The following is a 22,336-nucleotide window of genomic DNA, read 5'->3' as shown; positions in this document are numbered from 1 at the left end:
CCAGAAATCACCAAGCCCAACCTTGTCTTTTTAGAGATGAAGAAACCGAGACAAGCAAGGGAAAGGATTTGTCCAACCTAGCTCACCTAGGAGACGCAACACCAAATCTCCATTTACCAGGATGCTCAGAGGGTATTTACCCAACAGCCTAGGATAGGACTGGGGGAAGAGTGGGAGACTTTCCTCTCTCCTGGTGACATCTTTCACCGTCAGTCTCTGGAATCCCTTCTCAAGCTACCTTCTCCTCTTGCCACAAAATCCTGCCCCCCTCAGTAAATTATACCTCGTGTCTTTCCCCCAATCCCAATCTGAGGCATTTGCCTGGCCTGCAGGGTTGAGGTTGACCCACTCTGATTGGTGGAGAGGGAACCCATATATACACCCTCCACTTAGCAGTTCCAAAAATGTCTCCCATTCTTTAAGAATTGCAACCCGCTTTCCTCACAATAATCCCACAAAGGAAGCAGCCAAATATCGGATAGGCAGTGGGGAAAATTTTGGGCTTAAAGTCTAGAAAAACCTGGGTTCAAATTCTGACTCCAAAATTTGCCATTTTTGTAATTTATAAGGAAGCCTCTTAACCTCCCTAAACCCCAATTTCCCCATGTGTGAACGGGAAGAATGATGAATACCTCTAGTACTTTATTTGACAGGGTTATTGCAAAGCTCAAATGAGGCAATGGATGCAAAGTATTTTGTAAACCTCACTTCAATGAATATTTCTAAAGTATATGTACAAGATGCTATTACTGTGTTAGGACCTAGGAATACAGGGCAGGGGCAGTTAGATGGCGCAGTGGATAGAGTACCGGCCCTGGAGTCAGGAGTACCTGAGTTCAAATCCGGCCTCAGACACTTAACACTTACTAGCTGTGTGACCCTGGGCAAGTCACTTAACCCCAATTGCCTCACCAAAAAAAAAACAAAACAAGGACCTAGGAATACAAAAACAAAAACAAAAACCTCCCTGCTCTCAGGTAGCTTACATTCCATTCTTCATTCTCCTTACAGATAAGTAAATATAAGGTTATTTGAGAGGGTGAGAAAATACTAGAAATTGGGGGAGGGGGGCTTAGGAAGGATTTCACAAAGAAGAGGTAGCCCTTGACCTGAACTCTGAAAGAAGTAGTCAAAGGTAGGAGACAGACAGAGACAGAGACAAAGAGAGACAGAGACTAACTTCTGGGCAGTGGGGATTGATTGTGCAGCTATAGAAGGTTCTTTATGTCAAGTGGAGTTCAGGAACAGTAATAATAATAATTTTCATATTTATACAACATTTTAAGATGTGAAGAACATTCTTAGAAGTCATTTTATTTGATCCTCACAACAACCTTGAGATGTAGATGCTATTATTATCTCCATTTGTACAGACAAGGAAACTGAGGCAAACAAAGGTTAAATTACTTGCCCAGGGTCACACACAGCTAGTAAATGTCTGTGGTTGGATTTAAACTCAGGTCTTCCTGAATCCAGGTCCAGCTCTCTGTTGACAGAGTTTGTAAAAGGGGTGGGTGAGATGGGAAGGTTAACATGAAATTTGTGGGAAAGTAGGATGAAACCAGAATGTAGAAAGCTTCTAAAATGTGAGATGGAAGAATCTGCCCTTTAAAAAAAAAAAACCTAGAGGCAATAGGGAGCCACTGAAAATTTTTGAGTAGAGAAGTGGCATGGTCAAGAGTGTGACAGGATAATGACTTTGCTTGCTGTATGGATGATGGATTAGAGGGAGAGAAGCTAGAAGCAGGGAAGCCTATTAGGAGGCTATTGTCATAGTCCTGGGGAAAGGTGATCAGGGCCTGAACCAAGGTAGTGATAGAGTAGAGAGAAGGGGAGGGAATGGAGAGAAATTGTTAAAGTAGAATCAACAGGACTTGGCAATTGATTGAAAATGAGGAGTGAAGGAGAGGGGAAGTGTCAAGGATGGCTCTAAGTTTGGGAACCAGTATTTCAATCCCAATCCTTCAGGTTCCTACCGTTAGTTTCATCCCTGATGCTTCCATCTCCCTCACTCCCCATTTTGGTTAGGATGGTGCCCTCGACAAATAGAGAATTTTGAAGAAGCGCGGGTTAGGATTAATGGAATAAATGCTTGTCGGCTGATTAGAAGGAAAGATAACGAGTTCCATTTTGGACATGAGTTTCAGATGTTAGCTTTTTTTTTCTTTTAATCTAGACCTGTGATTTCATTTAATGTAGGGAGCTTCCGAGTGAGCAAATTCTCTTTATTAATGCAAATCAGCAAATGTTCTGCCATTTTAAATCTTAGACAATTGCCTGAGTGGGGCATTGAGAGGTTAAGTGATTTCAGTAGGGTCACATAGCCAGGATGTGTAAGAGGTCAAATTTGAACTCTAGTGTTCCTAACTTGGAAGCCAATTCTCTGTTGACTACCCCAGTGTTGTCCTCGTGTTAATTCTTCTTGTTCTTGCTCTTGTTCTTGTTCTTCTGCTTCTGCTTCTTCTGCTGCTACTTCTCCTCCTCCTCCTTCTGCTTCTCTTTCTCCTTCTCCTTCTTCTACTTCTACTACTACTACTACTTCTCTTCCTGCTTTTCTTCATTTTCTTCTTATTATTTTTATTACCGTTCTCTTTTCTTTCTTTCTCTTTTTTTTATTGGTGAGGCAATTGGGGTTAAGTGACTTGCCCAGGGTCACACAACTAGTACGTGTCAAGTGTCTGAGACTGGATTTGAACTCAGGTCCTCTAGAATCCAGGGCCAGTGCTCTATCCACTGCACCACCTAGCTGCCTCATTTTTATTACCATTCTCAACAAACAGGTAATACAATAGATAACATGACTTGCCCAAGGTCACAAAGCTAGAAAATGGTTTAGAATTATCTATAATAGGAACTTGGAGATGGAATGAAACCCAAACCACAGCTCAGTTCCACAATGCTGAGCATCCTCAACTCAGCCTTCACTTGAAGACCCACTACCACAGAGCAGCCCAATCCATCCTACTGTGAGGCTCCACTCACAGTTAGGAATTTTCCCCTTACATAGAATTTAAATCTACCCCTCTCCAACTTTCCCCCTGAGGCAGCTGGGAGACATATGCAGTGAATTAAGGGTGGAATGGGTGTGGGGGTGGTAGATGTGCACTATTCAGTGGATACAGCGGTGAGCCTTGAGTCAAGAAGACTGGAATTCAAATCCAGCCTCGGATACTTACTAGCTTTGTGACCCTGAGCAAGTCACCTAGCCTCTTTGGCTAAGTTTCTGCAATTGTGAAACAGGGGTGATAATAACACCTTCTTCCTAGGGTTGTTGGGAAGATAAAATGAGCACTCAGCACAGTGCCTGGCACAAAAGGGGTGCTTAATAAGTCCTTGTTTTCTTCTTTCTAACTATTGCTCTTAGTTCTGCCCTCTGGGGATAAGCAGAACAAGTCCAATTTCTCTTCCCCATGCCAGACCTTCCAGTCCTTGAAGATAGTGATCACATCCCATTCCCCTTCCCAATCAGCCTTGCTATCCCTGGCCTAAATATCCTAGTTGCTTCAACCAATCTCCATGAAGCATGATCTTAAATATTTTCACCACCCTCGTCACCCTTCTCAAGCTATTCTCCAGTTTATCAAGATCCTCCCTAAATTTGGCCACCAGAACTGAACTCAGCACTCCAGATGTGGCCTGATCATGCCAGCCAGCACACAGAAGAGGACTTTGCTGGACACCATGCTTCTCATAATGCAGCCAAGGATCATCTGGAATTTTTTAAAATGCCATATGGTATTGTTCACATATATTAAACTTGCAGTACACTGAGACCCCCAGGTTGGTTTTTTTTTCCAAAGAAAAGGTTTTCTAGTGCCAGCTTCCCAGCCTTGTGTATGTGGAGTTAATTTTTTTAAACACAGAGTAAAACCTTTCATTCATTCTAAAATTTTTATCTTATTAGATTCAGCTCAACATTATTGAGATCTTTTATCAATCCTAACGCTATCATCTGAGGTGTTGACTATCCCTCCATGTTGTATATCTGTAAATTTGATACAGATCTGTACCTTCATCCAAACCTTTCTCACACATACACACACCCAAAAGTTGAATAACACAGGACCAAAACCTGAAACATTCCATTAGAGACATCCTTTTAAGATCACATGAGTTCAAATTCGGGCTCAGACTCAAACACTTAGTAGCTGTGTGACCCTGGGCAAGTCACTTAACCCCAATTGCCTCACCAAAAAAAAAAAAAGATCACATGAAGCCTTTAATAACTACTCCTGTAAAGATGCCCCCACCACACTCCTTTACAGAGGTGGGAGATCAGGCACATCACACACATTTTCAGACTTTTTCAATGCATTCATCAATTTTGTTGATGTTGGAGGTGTCTTCCCTTTTTCCCTTTTTTTTTCTTCTTTCAAAAATATTATTTGTTATGTGGGCTGGCTGTCTGGGAAGGGGAAGGAGAAAGGATGCTGAAGATATCAACAAAAATATAGGTCCCCCGCCAAAAAAAAACCCAACAACTAAATTTCCTAAGCTCAAGGTGGGAAAGCCATGATGAAAAGATTGCCTGAAAAAGATCAAGGGGGTCTTAGTGGACTGATTATAAGTGGGACAGAACCTAGCAGCATAATATGGCAGTTAAGAAAGCTAGTGTGGATCTTGGATTGCATAAAAAGAGACACAGTTCTTAGTAAAGGGTTAATAATCAGACCACATTTGGAATATTGTGTTCACCTCTTTATAGGACATTGCTGAGCTAGAGGTCTCCACAGGAGACCAGCCAGGGATGGCAAAGTCCATGTCACTTGAAAATTCATTGAAGAAACCAGGGAGGTCTGGCATTAGGAAGAGAAGATTGAGGATGGGACAGGATAACCATCTTGGAGTATTTGAAGAGTATTCAGAAGGAAGAGAGATTTCCACTAGTTCTGCTTGGTCTCAAAAGTCAAAAGCAAGAGCAATAGCAAGAAGGTGGAAATTTAGGCTTGATATTCTTTTTGTTTTTGTTTTTTTAGTGAGGCAGTTGGGGTTAAGTGACTTGCCCAGGGTCACACAGCTAGTAAGTGTTAAGTGTCTGAGGCCGGATTTGAACTCAGGTACTCCTGACTCCAGGGCCAGTGCTCTATCCATTGCGCCATCTAGCTGCCCCTAGGCTTGATATTCTTATAAATGGAACTGGCTTCTTGGAGGAGGGGTGGGTCTTCAAGCAGAGATGGAATGGTAACTTGTTGGGTATAATGTAAAGAGAATTCCTTTTGGGGTATGGGTTGAACAAGATGACTACTGAGGACTCATCCCACTCTGAAAAGGAGCTTCTGTGATTATATGCATCACTGTAAATAAATTGTACCTCAATCCACCTTTATTAAATTTACTCAAGACAACATTGACAAGACTGGGGGTTCCCAAAGGCAGAAACCACGTTTCCCATCATCACATCAGACATTTGGGACTAGGAGAGAGGGGAGGACAGTATCTGAAGAGTTTTTCTTAAAGGAATCTGTGGGGGCCAGAAAAGGAAACTTAGGAAATCGGAGCCCCCTGGAGCTAAAAGGGATGTGCTGTATCAAATGCCACTGGCTCTGGGTGAGTGTGCTCTGGCTTTCTCCTTGAAGAGAAGGGCCGGGTTTGTCGATTGGAGTACCCACAATTATCCCCAATCTGGTTTCTGAGAAAAAGCACCCACGTGGCTTACTGCCTAGTGAGGCCAAGAGTAGAAGTATGATTCCAAGTGATCTCTAAAACCTCAAATAGAGCTGAAGGCCTGGTCACAGACTGAACTCTGACCCCAGTCATGACTAAGTCGGCCAACTCAGTCCACTTTTTGTGGTTCCCAAGGGTGAGCTGGTAAGAGAGTGTGGATGCTTCAAAGTAACCCATCCTTACTATTATATTAAAGTACCAAAGCTCAGAGCTTCAGGGTCTGAGCAGGAGGAGGAAGGGCAAGGGAACAGCTTGCTCTCCCATCATTCTAATCCTATTTAATCCTTCGAGGGAGGAAGCAGGTGGAGCCCTTTGCAGTGGGGGTACTGGGCTGGCTAAAAAAGGGGTTGCTGACTCACTGCTCTTCTGGTAGCTTCTGCTCTCAGTGGGGAGGCTGGGCACTGCTGCAAGGCAGGCTAACAGTGAGACCCAACCAAGCCCCCGCACCCCTGACCTGAGCAGAGAAGCAGCAAGGGCATTGCCTGTGTGGAGGATGGAATGTGGTCAGGGCTGAGGGAGGGCTGCAGGGTTTAGGTGAGCCTGGTTTGCTACATGCTCCCACTAGGCCTCCCCAGCCCCATCTCCCTCCCACAATGCCTCCACTCTGCTCCCTCTCCAGCCTGATGGTTTATACTCTCCTCAGACTAATCTGCCAAAGCACAGATTTCATCATCACACAATGTCTCTTCTAAAGGGAGAAGAGCCCTTACAGACCATCTCAATCAACTTTCATTGTGGAGAGGATGACACTGAGGCCCAGAAAGGTTAAATAATTATACTATGGAGATGAGAGAGGAGGGGGAGGGAGGAAGTGGGAGGGAGGGAAAAGGGCAAAGAGAGAAGAGAGAGGGAGAGGAGCAGGGGAAAGTGGGAGGGAGGGAGAGAAAGAGGAAAGAGAGAGGGAGAGAGAGAGGGAGGGAGGAAGAGAGGGAAAGGACAGAGAGAGGGGGAGGAGGGGAAGAAGGGAGGGAGAGAAAGAGGAGAGAAGAAGAGAGAGGGGGAGAGAGAGGGAAGAAGAGAAAGAGGAGAGAGGGAGGGAGGGAAGGAAGGGGAAAAGAAAGAGGAGAGAAGAGAGAAAGGAAGAGAGGTGAGAGAGGAGAGGGGGAGAGAGAGGAGATGGGGAGAGAGAGGAGAGAGGGAGGAGAAAGAGGGAGGGAGGGAGAGAGAGGAGAGGGGGGACAAAGAGGGAGAGGGGGAGAGGGGGAGAGAGAGAGAGAAAGAGAGAGAGAGGGAGGGAGGGAGGGAGAGAGAGAGAGAGAGAGAGAGAGAGAGAATTTTGTAAAAATTTTTAAGTGCCTATAATGTGCCTGGCATTGTGCTAAGCATTGGGAATACAAATAAAAGCAAAAACCCGAACAGTCTCCTTAACTTGGAGAATAAAACACAGAAAGGGAGTAGGAAAGAGGGCGTGGGGGCCAATATTGTTGGCAAGGAGGTGAAGTCCAGAGAGTGAAGAATTGTATGGTTTCCTAACTAGCGGTAAAAGCCAGACTCCCAGACCTTTTGGCCAACACCGGCTTCCTCCCCGGCCTGGGGCCTTTTCCCACTAAACTGCTTTCTCCACATTGCTCAAAATCTTTGAACAGCTTCTTGTTGTCTACCCAATAAAGTTCACTCTGGTTGGCATTCAAGGCCCTCCATCGTCTGGTAGCAGGCAGCCTGCCTTTCCAGCTTCATATCCCATTATTCTCCTGCATGAGCTTAATGCTCCAGTCCAATTGCGTGCCCAGCCACCCCGCCCCCTAGGGCGCTGCTCCCTCCTGTTGACATACCCCTCGCTGCTCATGCGGTTCCCTTTCCCTGGAGTGTCCTTCCTCTCCCCACTTCACCTGTTGAATTCCTACCCATCCATTAACATCCCCCTCAATCTTCCAGGAAGCCTTCCCGGATCTGTTTCTGACTTCTCCTGCCCCACACCAAGAGCAGCTCTTCGCATTGGTCTGATGCGGCTCTCTTGCCTTCCCTCTTCATGCCGGTTCTTAAAAAAATAACTTTTTGACCATGAAAAACGCCCACCAAAGAAATGTGTTCCCTTGACAGGTAGTGAGTTCCCTGTCGCTGAAGTAGACTGGCAAAATATCTGTGACATAATCTCGGAGAATTGCTGGAAGCGCCGAGAATTGAATTGGCTTGTCCAGATTCCTGCTCGGGCTTTAGCCTGATTAAACATCAGCTGAAGTTCTTTCAAGCTCTGTGACCCCAAGAACAACTACACGATAAAAGTAATAGAGAGTAAAACCTGCTGGGGACCCAATAGGCCATCTAGTCCAATCCCTTCATTTTACTAATGAAAACGGGCTGAGAGAAAGTCACACGTTGTTAGTTCCTGAAGACGCCAGCACTCGAACCCAGATCTCCAGCCTCCCACCACACCACCCAATGATTATATGAAGTTATTAAGCAAAACCAGTGATCATTAATATAGTAATCAATCAATATCGTTATAATATCCTGGAAATCTTTCAGCTTCCCCAGTGTCATTGCTCTGAACAAATGGTGACCCCCTCCCCCCCAACACTAAGGGGGGGTGGGAGGGGACAAGGATCCCTTACCAGGATTTTTTTTTTTCTTATTGGTGTGGACCTATGATTTCGTTTGTCTAGAACACTTGTATTGTGGAAATTTTCTCCTCCGATGCAGATTAGCGCATTGTCTATGACTTTTAGGCTCAGAGATCCCAGGGGCACCAAGAGATTCAGCGGCTTGTTCACGTTTGTCTCAGAGGCGGGATTTGAACCCAGGCATCCCTGATTCTCTCTGCCATATCAGACTGCCTCTCCTCACAAGGATCGTAGAAATGAGGGAAATAATAAACCTCTCAGCGTTAGGAGAAATTTTAGAAGAAAGGTTTGTTTTTGTTTTTGTTTTTTCCTTTTGTAGAGCTTAAATCCCATCCCTGTTTTCTTCTCATTAGTTGCCTCTATCTTCTGGAGCCAAACAAAACAAATCTGATTCTTCTTGCACATGTCTGCCCTTTCAGATACTTGAAGACAGCTGCCATACATATGCCCCCTAAGTCTTCTCCAAGCTGAATAAATCTAGTTCCTTCCACCAGTCCTTGGATGGCATGTTCTACATCCCCTTCTTCATCTTGGTCACAATCATCAGAACACAAAACAGCTGTCAACACCCTTGCTAAAATACAGTGCCCAGAACTGATCATAGCCTTCGGATGTGTCTTTACTGGGCAAAGGACAGCAAGATTCGAGTTCAGCAGCCCGTTGGATAGAGCAGGAAATCAGGAAGACCTGAGATCAAATCCAGCCATGGACACTTCCTAGCTGTGTGACCCTGGGCAAAGTCATTTTACCTCTATGTCTTTCAGCTTCCTCCACCATAAATTAGTATAATAATAGTCCCTACCTCACAGGGTTGCTGGGAGAATCAAATGAGATGATAATGTTGCACAATGCCTGCCAGACAAATAGTAGGTGACTAATAAATGATTGCTCCCTTCCCCTTCACGGATTTAGAAATAGAAGAGACATCAGAGATGAGTTAGTCCACTCCCTTATTTTAGAGACTGAGGCATCACAAGAGAAAGTGATTTGTTCAATATCACCCAGGGAGTAAGTGACAGAAGCAGGATTCAAACCCACATTCCTTGACACCTATTCTATAGCTCCTGCTGCATTAATGGAAGTGCTTCCATTAATGGAGCCTATGGCCTGTGCTAGTTTTTGGACTGTCATGTCTCACTGCTGACCCACACTTAGCTTGTGGTTCACTAGAAACTCTGATCATTTTCACTTCAATTGCTATTTGGCCATACCCTCCCTATCCTGTGCTCTTGCAGCTGATTTTTATAATCCAAGTTCTAGCTTTTGAATGTGGCTCAGCTTCTGCCTCTGCTCCTGAGTTCTCTAGCCTGGAGTTACAGGAACGAGGACCAGGAAAGTGATTTTTTCTTGTCTCAAAGGATTATTAAAGGGAGGGGGAGAATGCCTTCAAAACAGAGATGGCAGGGGGCAGCTAGGTGGCACAGTGGATAGAGCACTGGCCCTGGAGTCAGGAGTACCTGAGTTCAAATCCGGCCTCAGACACTTAACACTTACTAGCTGTGTGACCCTGGGCAAGTCACTTAACCCCAATTGCCTCACTAAAAAAAAACAAAAAACAAGCAAACAAAAAAACCAGAGATGGCAGATTCGTAAGGTTTCCAAAGGTCTCTAGTGTATTAAAAAGAATACTGGGGTAATGAGTAATGAAGCCAATAGAGACTTGGATTAAAATCCCAGATTCGATATGTGTGATCCTAGGCAAATTTTACCTCTCTGAGTCTCAATGCTCTCATCGGTAAAATGAGAACAGTAATAAAACTTTTGCATCAATATTCATCAATGATACTGGTCTATGTGATCATATTAAATATTCATAGATTTAGAGATGGAAGGGACCTTAAAGGTGATTTTGTCCAATCCCCTCATTTACAGATAAGGAACTGAGGCCCACAGATGGGAAATGACTTACCCCAGGTCACATAGGTAGTAAGTGGCTGAGCCAAGATTTGGACCCAAGGGTCACAGTCAACCACCTGGAAAAAGCTGCCTACACTTGTTATTTCTACTTCTTTCATTTTTTAGCCCCTCGAAATCTGTCTTCCAATCTTGTCATTCAACTCAAACTGCCCTCTACTGAATCATCTAATCGCCAGATCCAAGAGTCCTTTCCCAATCCTCATCCTTCCTGACCTCTTGGCAGCATTTGACGCTGTCGACTGGACACTCTCTCCCCTCTGTTTCTGTAGTATTGCTCTCTGCTGGTTCTCCTCCTACCTATTTGACTGTGTCTTCTCAGCTTCCTTTGCCAACTTACTATGCACAATATGCCTGCTACCTGGGAGCTTGCCCCAAGATGTGCCCTGGATCCACATCTCCTATCTCTTAATGTTAACTTTCGCTTGGTTTCTTTCTTTGCTTTATCCTTCCCTGGTTTAGTTATTTAGGACTATATTTCTCTCATAAAAGAAGCTTAATAGAGTGTGTTCTTTCTCAGTTTTTGAGAAAAATCAATGTAGATGAGGTATTAACTTCTTTTTTGGACACTTGATAGAACAATCTATAAATCCATGTGGAAAATCCAACTCTCTCATTTTGCAGAGGAGGAAACTGAGACCTTAAGAGATGAAGCAACTGTGCCAAGATCACACTGCTGGTAAGTGAGGACCTGAACCCAGGTCCAGCAACTCTAGATCCAGGACTCTTTCCATTAGATCGTATTTCAAATCCAAGCATTCAGTGGCCAAATTTGAATGGAAGAAACAGCAATAACAACAACCCTGCGTTACTACACCCCAAAGAGACTGACTGAAGAAAGGGGAAAAGAACCCACATATAGAAACATATTTTAGAATCCCTTTTTGGTTTTTGCTTTTTTGGGTTTTTTTTTGTTTTTTAGTGAGGCAATAGGGGTTAAGTGACTTGCCCAGGGTCACACAGCTAGTAAGTGTTAAGTGTCTGAGGCCGGATTTGAACTCAGGTACTCCTGACTCCAGGGCCGGTGCTCTATCCACTTCGCCTCCTTTTTGTTTTAACAAAGAATTGGACAATGGGAGTTGGGGGGGGGGTTGCTCATCAACTAATAAATGGCTAAATAAATTATGGTATGTGAATATAATGAATTATTTCAATGAATATAATCAAATATCATTGCAGCATAAGAAATGAAAGCTTCAGAGAAAATTGATAACACTTGTATGAACTGATGCAAAGTGAAGTAAATTTCTAGAACCAAGAGAATAATTTATAAATTAATAATGTATTGTAAAGGAAAAATACCAGGGGAAGCTAGGTAGTGCAGTGAATAAAGCACCGGCCCTGGATTCAAGAGGACCTGAGTTCAAATCCAGCCTCAGACATTTGATACTTACTAGCTATGTGACCCTGGACAAGTCACTTAACCCTCATTGCCCCACAAAAAAAGGAAAGAAAAGAAAAAGAAAAAAGAAAAATACCTTTGAAAGACCTAAGAAGTCTGATCATCCCAATGGCCAACCATGAATTGAGAGGACTGATGATAAATCCTAGACAAGACAGATGATGGCCTCAAGGTGCATAACAATACATTCATTTTTGGTTATGGCCAATTTGGGAATTTATTTTGCTTGACTATGCATACTTGTTATATTGGATTTTGTTCCGAATTAAAAAAAAAATAACCCTGCCTTAGATAATGCCTAAAAACTGGCTTAAAAAAAACATTAAAAAAAAATAACATGTTCACAAAAACTTAGCATACTATCCTCCTCTGTATGAAACCATATTTTGCTCTTCTGAAAACTCATCTCCAAAAATCATCCTTCCTTGATTAGCTCCATTTCATTCCATTCAGTCTTTAACTTTATGTCTCCTCACCCTATCTATTTTTCCATCAGAACCATCAATCACTCCATAGATCAACAAGTATTTGTCAACACTTACTGTTTACCAGATCCTGAACTGGGTATCTTGGGAAACAAGGAAACATAAGACACAGTTCCAAGTCTCATAGGAGCAGAGGATTTTTAAGCATGAAGAGACCTTGGATTTCATCTTGGTAAACAGTTATAGGCTCACAGGACTTAAGGCTGAATGGGATCTTAGCGATTTCATTTGTCAGCCCTTATTTTACAATGGAGGAAACTCAGCCCTAGAGAGAGGACATCAGTTGCCCAGTAACATACAGTGAGATCATTGCTGAGATGAGACAAGAATCCAGCTCTCCCAACTCCCAGGCCAATGTTTGCTCCTTTTATGCTACATTGTCCATACACTCATGTGATGTTAGAACTGGAAGAAACCTTAGAGATAAACTAATCCAACCCCCTCATTTTACAAAGGCGGAAAAGCAGACCCAGATTGGGGAATTTGCTGGCCTAAGGCCGTAGTGTCAAGTTTAAAGTCAAATGCCCAATCCATCCTTGCCCAGCCCTCCATGAATTTAAATCAAGGCCACCTTCCTGTGGTATGCAAATCACTGGTAAAAGGTAGATCAAGGAATGCTTGCTCACTCAGATGAGGAAATCAAGGCTCAGCTAGAGGAAATGACTTTCTAAGGCTACAAAGACATTAAATGACAAGGGAGAACTTGAACCCAGGTCTCTGCCAAGCCCAGTGCCCCACTCCACTCCACCACTTCACCAGGGAATTCACTATTTGGAAAGATAAGATATATACCATTTCCCCAGGCCTCCCTTAGGTCCCCTCACTCCTCATTCAACCATTTATTAATTATCAACTATATAGAAGTAGTAGCTAGGTGGCTCAGTGGATAAAGTGCTGGGCCTGAAGTCAGGAAGACTCTTCTTCCTGAGTTCAAATCTGGCCTCAGATACTTGGTAGCTGTGTAACGGTGGGAAAATCACTTAACCCTGTTTGCCTCAGATTCCTCCTCTGTAAAATGAGCTGAAAAAGGAAATGGCCAACCACTCCAGTATCATTGCCAAAAAAAACCCAACCCTGATGGGCTCACAAAGAGCTGGACACGACTGAAATGATTCAACAACAAATGTGTAGACACACTATGCTGAAGAGTGGAGACGTGATAATTATTAGGATGTGGTCTCTTTGTTTATGGAACTTTGAATCAAGCCAGTATATCAGAAACAGATGGCTACGCAAAACATCTGGGGGGAAACACACATCTGCACCAATATTGCCTCAAAGTGCCCTGATCATTGGTGCCTGGAGAAGGGGAATGACCCCTTCTCCTGTCGGTCTGTCTATCTCCCCCTCCTTCCCTCCCTTTCTCATTCTGTCTCTGTCTCTCTCCCCCTTCTCTCCTTCCCTCCACTCCTCCCCCAATACCTTTCTGTCTCTGTCTCTCTGTCTCTCTGTTTCTCTCCCTTCTCTCCTTCCCTCCCTACCTCCCTGCTTCCCCCTACTCTTCCCGGCCCCATACCTTTCTGTCTCTGTCTCTGTCTCAGCTTTGACCCCTACATGCTTCTTAATCTTTATTTTGCTGGCCTGAATCACTTATTTAGATGCAATCAATCACTAAATCCTATTGATTATACTCTTATAATCTCTCAACCCCTCCCCATTCCATCTTCTTCACATGCCGTTTGCCACCAGCCTAACTCAGGACTCATGGTGGGATTAGTCCAGAAGAAGGATGGCCTAGAGAAAAGTGGACAGGGCTAGGAGTTGAAAGACATGAGTTCAAATCCTGGCTTTTCCACTTACTAGTCATGTGACCTCAGTGAAGACACTTCCCCTTCCTAAGGCTCAATTTCTACTTGTATAAAATGAGGAGTTGGAGTAAAGGAGATTATCTAAGGTCACTTTCAGCTCTGAAACTCACATGTCCTTAGCATCCCCTGCCCCCGGGGCCCTTCCCTCACTCTTGGAGGGGATGGACATTGGAGAGCTCCCTCAGAGCCTCCACTTTAGGAGGGCATCCAGGGCAGCCAGCTCATCTTTTCCCAGCTACGGGATTTGTCATGGTATGGGGGTGGGGGGGGGGGAAGAGGGTGGAACCCCTTTCCCTCCCATACTTTCACCTTCTTTTTATGTGTTGTCTCTCCCTTAGATTGTAAGCACCTTGAGGGCAGGAATTGTCTTGCTTTTGTTTGTATGCCCTGTGCTTAGCACAGTGCCTGACACATGCTTAATAAATATTTATTGACTGAATGACTGATATTCTATATATATTTGGGGGGGGGTGAGGCAATTGGGGTTAAGTGACTTGCCCAGGGTCACACAGCTAGTAAGTGTCAAGTGTCTGAAGTTGGATTTGAACTCAGGTCCTCCTGAATCCAGGACCAGTGCTCTATCCACTCACTGTGCCATCTAGCTGCCCCATCTATATTTGTTTTTTAAATGGACTACCCCTACCCCAGGTTCATCTGTCTGTGGAAGTCCCAAATCAGGTGCCAAGCTTTCCTTTCCTTATCCTCAAATCCCTGCTCCTACAAATGCTCTCTTTCCTCATAGTTCTCACAGCACTTTGTCCTTATCTCCCCTTTCCACTTATCTCATTTTCCTTTATAAAACAATTATCTATACAAGTCTCTGGCAGCAACTAGATTGTAATCTCCCTGAGGGCAAGTACTGGCTTGGTTTCACCTTTTTCTCCCTAGTACACCCAACAGAGGACCACATAAATAGTAGGCACTCAGTACACATTTGATCCCTCATGCTTATTTGTGCATGTCTGCGTCTCTTTTGTTCTGTCTGTCCCTGTGTCTCTGTGTCTCTGTGTCCTATTGTCTGTCTCTGTGTCTCTTTAGGTCTGTCTGTCTCTAACACACCCCATAACCTATAATAATATAAGTTTCTTTCACAGAATTGCTGAACCAAGCTTCTATCCCACATGGCAAAGGACCTTATAGAACAATTCATTTCAGCCCTTCCTTTTACAGATAAGGAAAATGAGTTTCAGAGAACAAAGTGATTTGTCCAGAGTCGCCTAATGGAGAAGACAGGGCTTGAACTGAGTTTCTGGCATCCCATGAGTACAAATCCGTGCTGTTTTCCATTCCATCAGACTTCCCTCCCTAAGAGGCCAAGAGGCACCAAGAAGAATCTTTCTTCCCACTAGACATGAGAAGCTTTTGAGCATCTCTTCCTTTCACAAGGCTTGGAGTTTACACCACCACTCATAGGGGGCTGACATCAGCCCCCAAGTGTTCTCTCTCTCTGTGTACAGATAAAAGCAGCTCAACCAATTCTGTTCCATTCCACAAACATTAAATGCCTTTTGTGTGAAAGGTTTGGTGCTGGGCCCTGAGAGGCCCCTGGTGTATACGCAACTTATAAATCTGTGCACCCTGCCCACAGCAGTTTGGAGCTCTAGCAGAAATGGAAACATCAGAAAAACCGATGCACCCAATGACCCGGTTCATTCTCTGTCACTGGTCTGTCAGTTGAGCAACAAGCATTTATTAAGCACCTACTGTGTATACCAGATATTCTACCAAGTGCTGGGGATACAAAAAAGGGGCAGAAGACATTCACTGCCCTCAAGGAGCTCACAGTCTAATGGGAGACAACAGGTAAAAAACAACATGTGCAAACAACGTATAGTCAAGATCAATTGGAGAGAATCAACAGAGGGAAGGGACCAACATTAAGGGCAACCAGGAAAGGCTTCTTGCAGAAGGTGGGGTCACTGTGTCCCTCTGTCCCCAACCTTAATGACCAGTCTAGCTGGTCCCAAGTTGGCCCACTGTGAAGAGACTTGCATCTGCTCCTGGCCTCCCCTCCCCATCGCCTCATGGAATGAACTTGACACTTCATTCCTTTTGCTGCAATGGTAGGTCTTCAGGAGGCACTGGCTATGCCTAGCCTTGGCCCTGAATGGAACCATCTGATGCACTTCATCTCCATGGAGGATTCCCCTCACAAGCATTCCCAACAAGGGGTCCTCCAGGTTCCCCCGGAAAACCTCCCCAGGAAGCCATCTGGGGACAACTTCAACTATTGGGACATTTTTCCTGACCTTGAATTGATTTCTGCCTTCCTGTACCTTCTTCCCATTGCTCCTAGTTGCGTCCTCTGGGAGAAAGCAAAACCAGCATAATCCCTCTTCCACCAGACCATCCTTCACATACTTGAAGACAGTTATTATGTTTTCCCCCAGCCTTATTTTTGTCTGGCTAAACATCCCAAGTGCCTTCAACCAAACTCCCCCCTACGGATCTGATTTCCAGTCCTCTCACCAACCTGGCCACCATCCCCTAGACTTCAGTTAATCCATGTCCTTCCAAAAACATGGCGGCCATAACCCTTCTCTTCCATATCCCCATCGCTTCATTCTCTTATACACAGATACCCCTCACCTTCCTGACTATCCCCCAACTGAGGGTCTATGACTGAATGGAATTTGACCCCTACCCCAGACTTGGGATCTTGGGAATATGGAGGGAGATCAGGAACCTCCTGCCTCTGAACTTGGCCAGAGGCTAAGACCACTGTCCCTTCTTCCCCAGGAGCTTTAAGGGGATGGCATCCAAGGGAGGGAATTTCAGGAGGAAGGGGTTGGGCTGGCCCCCTCTGAACATTCCCCAGCCCCAACACTGGCCTCAAGTGCCAGGAAATTCTTGTCTGGAGTTGGATGTCAACCCCCCCCAACCCCCTCCAGACAACATGCCCAAAATAGCCCCAGCTGTCAGGTCTACTCTCAGCCAGGGCAGCCTAGGGCCCACAAAGTCTCCCCAAACCTGCTTAGGGTGTGGGGCATGGATATACTTTGTGGGAGGGATAGTACTTGAACTCTGCTCTGAAGGACAAGGTTTAGTGAGGTAGAAATGGAGGGAAGTACCTTGTTCAGGAAAGAAGAACAAAGATTTTTTTTAAATGCTGGGAATGAAGGAGGGAAGGGAAAAAGGAGATCAGCTCTCTGACTAGAGGGGAGCTTTGAAGAGGAAGGGGGAGGAATAGCCAAGTTCCAAATTGCCCCCAGAAGCTCAGGACTTGAGAGTCCCTATATATTGTTCCTGTCCCATGAAGAAGTGTCAAGCAATCCCCTCCTGTGATCAGACCTCCTGTATGGATGGTCCCACATTGCAGAGTGAAATCGTAGCCCAGTGGAACCCCAAGAGGGCCCTTGTTCCTGCCCTCAGAGGGACTGTGACCTTCAGGGACTTGGGACAGCCAAGAGACCCAGTTTGGTCCTAAGAACCTTCTCAATTGTTCCCAAGCTACAGATTGGGAGCTTGGCTTCCCCAAACATAAGAACTACTTCCCCCCAGTGCACCCCCAGTACACGGCAAACACGCTCCAAGATCCAGACTCATAGAATTTAGAGCTAAAGAGGTCCTTAGAAAAGTATGGGGTTCAAGCACCCTATTATATATATGAGGAAATCGAAGCCCCAAATGAAAAAAGGATTTGCCCCAAATCATGCCATTTTAAGTAAGTGCAGAGTTCAGTTGAAGTCCAGTAGTTTGCCTCTCAACCCAGCATTCTCCTTGTCCCTGCTTACCTGGAGTGTGGGTTGTGGTCAGGGCTGGAGGACTGTCCCAAGGTGGATTTAGGGGAGGGGGCAGCAGCTGGAGAGAGAGAGAGGGAGCAGAGGGCTGGGGTCTCTCCCTCCTCCCTCTCTCCCTCAGACCCAGTGGAGACACAGGGAGTGGGGCAGCTGTGCTGGGTAGCCCTTGCAGTGGCTCCGCTGCTGAGGGCTCCAGCGAAGACCACCCCCTCCCCTTCCCACCAGCCTCGCTGGGCTGGATGGATGACGTGCTCTGCTCGCCCTCCCCACCTCAAGTGCCCAGCTCCAAAATAGCCCAGGGTGTCACTTACTGGGAGATCCAATTTCACCCTCCCAGGAATGAGAGAGGGAGGCAAAAGGGCAGAGTGTGGGGGAGGTTCGGGGAAGGGGGGAGCAGGGAGAACAGAAGCCCTGGGGGTCAGTGGGGAGAGGGGAGACCCCTCAGAACCAAGGCTGAAGAGTTTCAGGAGGAGAAAGCCAGTGGGTCATCCAGATCTCTTATCCAGAAGGCAACAGACTTGAAGTCAGGAAACCTAGGCTGTGGTCCTATTCTTCCTGCTTGTATGACCTTGGCCAAGTAACACCCCCTTTCAGATTCTGGTCTAGAAAAGGAAATTGGACCAAAACATCTCAAAGGTGTTTTTTCTACCACTCTAACATCATATAAGTCCTCTCAGACTACAGAGTGTTTAGGAGGTAGTTTAAGAGGAAGAACCCCAACTCTAATAGGGTATGTGATCTGAGGAAAGGCAGTTTATTTCCCTGAATCTCAGTTTACCTATCCATCAAATGGAGTTAATAATACTTCATCTACCTAAATAATTGTAAGAACTGACATTTATGGGGCAGCTAGGTGACTCAGTGGATAAAGCACCAGCCCTGGATTCAGGAGGACCTGAGTTCAAATCTGGCCTCAAAGACTTGACATTTACTAGCTGTGTGACCCTGGGCAAGTCACTTGACCCTCATTACCCTGCGAAAGAAAGAAAGAAAGAAAGAAAGAAAGAAAGAAGGAAGGAAGGAAGGAAGGAAGGAAGGAAGGAAGGAAGGAAGGAAGGAAGGAAGGAAGGAAGGAAGGAAGGAAGGAAGGAAGGAAGGAAGAAGGAAGGAACTGACATTTATTACACTTCATGGCGTATAAAGGCTTTGCATGTATGCCCACCATTGAGCCTTTTAACAACCCTGAAAGATAGGGCAGGCATCATTATGTCCATTTCAGAGTGGAAGAAACTGAAGCTCATTGAGGGGGAGTGATGCTCAGGGTCACACAACTAGGAAGAGACAGCTGGGATTGATTCGAACCAGGTCTTCTGACCCCAAACCCAGTGGTTTGGGGGTGTTTTTTATGATGTTACAGGTTGTTGTACTAATCCAATGAAATTACTGATATTAACATTTTGGTCTAGACCTGACGCCATTGACATAGGGAGTTCCTTGTTAAGGAATCATCTACCAGGACAAATTGATGAATCGAGAAACAGGAATTTATTAAGTGCTTTTGATGAGAAGCAGCATGAGGTAGTGGAGAGAGTTAGCCTCTGAACCAGGAAGACTCAGGTTTAAGACACATACTCTAGGGGTAGCTAGGTGGTGCAGTGCATAGAGCACTGGCCCTGGATTCAGGAGTACCTGAGTTCAAATCCAGCCTCAGATGATTGACACTTACTAGCTGTGTGACCCTGGGCAAGTCACTTAACCCCAATTGCCTCACCAAAAAAAAAAAAAAAAGAATGAAGACACATACTCTAGACCAATAGCATCAAACTCAAATAGAAATGGGGGGACACTAACCCGTACATCGGGATACCTGTGGGCTGAACATTGACTCAGAAAGCCACATGTTAACATCATCTTTATTTTTACTTATTTTGTTAACTATTTCCCAATTGCACACTAGGGAGCTGGAAGGCTATGGAATGGCTTGGAGATGACCCAGAAGTGAGGTGAAGGCCTGGATCCAGGAAGCTCCCCTATCAGAGCCCAGGGTGGTTCTAGGAAATGTCCTTAGTTCTCTCAAAGAGGTGTACATGGGTACATCCATACCCTGCACAAGGAGATGCTCTCAAAACTTTAAACAAAGCCTCGCCAGGCTGTTCATTAGTTCATAGAGCTGAATTCTCTCTGATCCATCACCCACACAATAATAATGGCTTACATCTGAAAGAGGCTTTAGTTTTCCAAATCATATTGATCTCAGGAGGGGTGACAGGCTAGCCTAGGGGATTGAGGGCCAGTCTTAGCGTCAAGAAAAGTCTTGGATTCAAGTCTCACCTCTGAGGTATACTAACATGGAAACTCTCACTTGGTAGAGATGACCATTCTCAGATCCCAGGAGCGTTATTATGTAACTACAACCCAGGTCCCCTGGCCCCCTCACTCTAGGCCCAGTCTGATCCCTGGGGGGTTAACCCAAAGGATCAACATCTGTAGAGAGCAAAGATTACTGAGCTTGAAGTCAAGGGACATGGGATCAAGACATTTCTGCCTCCCACTCCTTGTATGACCTGGGACAAAGCTCTTCACCTCTCTGGGCCTCAATCATTCTTTCTTTTTTCTTTTCTTTTCTTTTTTTTTCTGTATCACTCTCTTTAAAAATGAGGGGGTTAGGGGCAGCTAGATGGCACAGGGGTTAAAGCACTGGCCCTGGATTCAGGAGTACCTGAGTTCAAATCCGGCCTCAGACACTTGACACTTACTAGCTGTGTGACCCTGGGCAAGTCACTTAACCCCAATTGCCTTGCCAAAAAAAAAAAAAAATGAGGGGGTTGGGGGCAGCTAGTTGACACAGTGGATAAAGCCACCGGCCCTGGATTCAGGAGGGCCTGAGTTCAAATCCGGCCTCAGTCACTTGACATTTACTAGCTGTGTGAACCTGGGCAAGTCACTTAACTCTCATTGCCTCACCAAAAAAAAAAAAAAATGAAGGGGGTACTAGGTGAACTCCTTTCCAGCCCTTTAGAATACATTTAGTATATTTATTAGAATATAAAACATGTATATACACACATACATACTACCCTTAGCTCACAATGTCCCTTCTTTCAGTTTAATCTTCTTGTCAAAAGAGGTTGGACTCGAGATCCCTAAACCCCACTCCTGCCCCCCACCCCACCCCCCAGCCCTGACATTCTACAGATTTATGAAATCAAAATCAACAAACCATTGACTGCTTCCCATGATTAAGGCCTTGTATTAGGCCAAGTACCAAGTATGCTTGTTAGGTGGGTATGTATACCAGCATGTCTGTGAGTGTGTGTGTGTGTGTGTATGTGTGTGTGTGTGTGTGTGTGTGTGTGTGTGTGTGTGTGCATGAGACACTGTGCACCTGCCCACTCTCCTCCCCAGCTCCTGCCTGACTCCCACGCTCCATGGATGAATAAAGCTGTCAGCAAAGGGCCAGGACATTGAAGGATTAGTCCCTGGCACTGCCTCGTGGGATAAGGAGGTATCCCTTTGCAAGAAGAGGAAGATGACACCGAGGAAACCACCCCCTTTATATTAGAATGTGACAGAGACTATGGTGTTGTGGAAAGAGAAAGTGATACAGTCACCTTGGGCAAGTCACTCACTCTCTCTGGGCTTCAGTTTCCCTCTCTTTGAATACAATGATCCTCTGAATATTCAACCCGAAAGAGACAATATCTTGTACTTCCAAAGAGCCATGATTCAAGTAGAGCTTGATGAGTCGCCAACCTCTAGTGATGATTCACTTTGTTTTTGTTTTTGTTATTTTTGTGGGACAATGAGGGTTAAATGACTTGCCCAGGGTCACACAGCTAGAAAGTATCAAGTGTCTGAGGCTAGATTGAACTCAGGTACTCCTGAATCCAGGGCCAGTGCTTTATCCCCTGCACCACCTAGCTGCCCTCTTGATGATTCACTTTGAACTTCTCCAAGCCCATTCTCTTGTTTGTTTGTTTTTGAGGGTTGTGTTTTTTTTTTTTTTTGGTGAGGCAATTGGGGTTAAGTGACTTGCCCAGGGTCACACAGCTAGTAAGTGTTAAGTGTCTGAGGCTGGATTTGAACTCAGGTCCTCCTGAATCCAGGGCCAGTGCTCTATCCACTGCGCCACCTGGCTGCCCCAAGCCCATTCTCTTGAAAGGACCTGCCGAGGCCTTCCAGTGTCCAGGTTCACCTCCCCACCACAGAGGCGGTATTGAGCAGCCCTCACAGGCAGATTGATAGGCTGCTGAGCCCTCTGACAGAGACAGAGGAAGAAGTGGAAGATAGGAGCTATGTTGAAGAGGATTGCCTATACTCGTGGAGAGCTGGTCACATTGGGAAGACAGGCCCTTGCCCTGGGAGAGATTTCAGGTTAAGGAAATTGAATTTATTTCATGTTTTGACATAGTAAACTGGGAGATCAGGGGAATGCTTTATAAATAATTCATCTAGATTTTTAATAAAGCATTTGATAAAGTGTCTCACGCTATTCCTGTTGAAAAGATGGAGAGAGATGGGCTTGGAGGAGAGGATGAGTAGATGTGATTGGAACTGGATGGAAGAGCCAGACCCAAAGTGCAGTCACTTTGAAAGATACCCAGGCTAGAGCTCCACAGATGTGTGCTCAGCCCTCTGCTGCTCCGTGTTCAATCAATGATTGGGATTAAAGTCTAGCAGTGGGTGGGGGGGGGGCGCAAGAGGGTATTGGACTGGCCATGAAAGTTGGTTACTTCCATCCTCCTATGGGCAGCTCCACTCTTCCCCAGCCCCTCCTTCCAACCTTCCCTTGGGCATATACACCAATTACTCCTTATGTTCT

General features: G+C 45.3%; 1 protein-coding gene across 19 annotated transcripts in view; it reads right to left on the bottom strand.

Moving 5' to 3' along the window:
* OBSCN (obscurin, cytoskeletal calmodulin and titin-interacting RhoGEF) overlaps positions 1-17,764 on the bottom strand; it is a 325,223-nt gene extending 307,459 nt beyond the window's left edge. For 15 of the 19 annotated variants that reach the window (XM_043975986.1, XM_043975988.1, XM_043975987.1 and 12 more), the window contains exon 1: positions 17,569-17,764. The gene's annotated coding sequence lies outside the window, so the exon portion shown is untranslated. The remainder of the gene's footprint in view (positions 1-17,568) is intronic. The other 4 variants (XM_043975998.1, XM_043976001.1, XM_043976002.1 and 1 more) reach the window with 1 other exon arrangement.
* Positions 17,765-22,336: the final 4,572 nt, after the last annotated feature.

This window comes from Dromiciops gliroides, chromosome 1, assembly GCF_019393635.1.
Source record: "Dromiciops gliroides isolate mDroGli1 chromosome 1, mDroGli1.pri, whole genome shotgun sequence".
Taxonomy (NCBI): Eukaryota; Metazoa; Chordata; class Mammalia; order Microbiotheria; family Microbiotheriidae; genus Dromiciops; species Dromiciops gliroides.
This window is presented reverse-complemented; position numbering and strand designations above follow the sequence as displayed.